This window comes from Nanorana parkeri, unplaced genomic scaffold (assembly GCF_000935625.1).
Source record: "Nanorana parkeri isolate BGI_ZX_2015 unplaced genomic scaffold, ASM93562v1 scaffold552, whole genome shotgun sequence".
In the NCBI taxonomy this organism is placed as follows: domain Eukaryota; kingdom Metazoa; phylum Chordata; class Amphibia; order Anura; family Dicroglossidae; genus Nanorana; species Nanorana parkeri.
In genome coordinates, this window is record NW_017306820.1 from 333,944 (window position 1) to 336,366 (window position 2,423).

The following is a 2,423-nucleotide window of genomic DNA, read 5'->3' on the forward strand; positions in this document are numbered from 1 at the left end:
GACCAGGAAAGGGGGGGGGGGTTGTGTGTGTCAGTAACAGTTTTGCATGGACTTGGGCAAACTCAGGTGAACTGGTTTCACACCAAGCCCACACTCATTATTAGTCACCATCAGGAAGCCGGTCCAGAACAATGATGTGCAGCTGATGCTGGAGCAAGTGCATATTGACATGAAGTGGCTGAAAGAGATTTCCAGCACTGAGAGGAAAAAAAGGATGAAAAAAAGGTGCAAGCATCTTTTATATGATAACAAAAGAAGAAAAGCCAATTGTTTGTAATATACAGTATTTCAGTAAACTTGATGTAAGGGTTTAGATCTGCTTCAAAGCTGTGTAGAACTAGCTTCTGTACCAGATGTGATGGTAAAAGTTTGTTGCTAGCACGCAATTTCTTGAGAAAGACTGAAAATCAGAAATAATTATAGTATTGGCCCTAGTAAGCCAATTGAAGTGTCTCACCTTGATTTTTTTTTTCTTTTTGTTCTCTGTCTGAAAAGGTTCTTGATTAGCAGTCTGTGATTTGTAAGGCATGTGAAAGGTCATGCCGCGCTGCAGTTATTTATGAAGGTCCAGAGATTATAACCTGCGCTGGAGGAGACGCAGCGTTAGAGCTGTCTATCATCGCGGACACAGACCTTCTGAAAATCAATCATATATTTCAAATACATTTCAAGCCAATTTGGTTATTGTGAAGAATTAGCGAGAAGATGAGCCAATATTACAGAACTGTACACTGGCTACATTCAGACAACACAAGACTTCCTTACAGTCTTTGTTGGGCTGCCTTATTTATAGTCCAAAGTTTGTGAGCACCTGACCATCACACCAGTGGCGTATCAATCGTCATAGCGACCCAGGCCGCACAGGGGGGCCAGGCAAGGACATCCCCCTGATGCCGCCTGGGCCACCTGGGTCGCTATGGCATCTCAGGCTGCTGGCTGTCACTGGTGGGTGTGAGGAGGAACGTGTCGCTGTTAGATCCCTGACAACCTGTCAGTGATGTGTGCAGTGGTGCGTTCCACCTCACAGCCGCTGCTGTGTCAATGACAGCCAGCAGCTGCGGAGGAGGATGATGGGTCCGGCGTCGGCAGCAGAGGAGGAGACAAGGGCCTGGCGATGTAAGAGCAGGAGCCAGTGACATAAGAGGAGGCAAGGCTCGTCAATGAAAGAGAAGACAGGCCTCGGCGATGGAAGAGGAGGCGGGGCCCGCCAGGGACTGTGCAGGAGGAGGAGGAGGCGGACATCGGATCAGGGCTGACAGGTAAGGGGTGTGACCAGCCCACCTGAGACCCTGCATATGCCATCATAGAGAGCCTATGGTGGGCTCTGCAGGTCACACTCAGGTGAGCTGTGTGGGTCTCAGGTGGGCTCTGCAAGGGCATAACTAGAAATCACAGGGCCCCATACAAAAGTTTGCTATGGGGCCCTGTGATTTCTAGTTACACCCCTGAATCACACCTATGTATGATTGTTGGACATCCCATTCCAAAGCCATGGCCATTAATATGGAGCCTCCACTCTTTGGGAAGACCTTCCACAAGAGTGTGTTTGTAGGAAATGTGTGCCCGTTCACCAAAAAGAGCATTTGTGCAGCTCTGTGCAGGACACTCGAGTTCCTTTACACCAAACTGGTCAAACCATGTCTTTATGAGGCTGGCTTTGTACATAGGGGGCAGTCATGCCGAGGTAGGTCCTTCTCAAACTCTTGCAAATTGTCTAAAATGTTTTTGTAAGCTGCAGCATTAATAGTACACTTCAGTAGACATACCTGAACCTTCTAATTGAGGGGTTGTCTGCATACGTTTAGCCATATAGGTATCTGTGATGCTCAGGTGTCCACAAAGGTTTGGCCATACACTGATCAACCATAACATTATGATCTACCCACCTAATGGAGCTGGGAGGTAGAGCTGCAGGAGAGGACAAAAGAAGATACTTTTCCATCCAACTGTAATTTTGGGAGCGTTAAACACATTTGACGTCACTGATAACTAGGACCGCCTGCCGGTCCTAGTACCAACGACTGCAAAGGGGGTTGGCACCCGATATGATTGGTTGCTAGAACACCAGTGATCCTAGCAACCAACGACTGAAGTGGAGGGGACCTGCACTGGGCTATGGCTTGCAGTGTATACACTTGCCTTGGAGGCTTGTGCATCCATGGTCAGCCAAGCATAACTGAGTGCAAGTCGGTGATTGCGGTCCAGACACAACCGCCACTCAGCCGGACAGGGACACCCAAAGGGCCAGTTTTGGGCCAGGGGCTGTTAAATGCCCAGGTCTGCTCTAAAGGATCGCTTGAATGCAATGCCATACCTGTAAAAGAAGAGGCAATATACTTGCCATTCCAGGAGTCCATGTGGTGAAATGCTGACGCTTCAGTTTGCTTGGACTGCTGAAGTTATTCGATGATACTTAGGTTGGG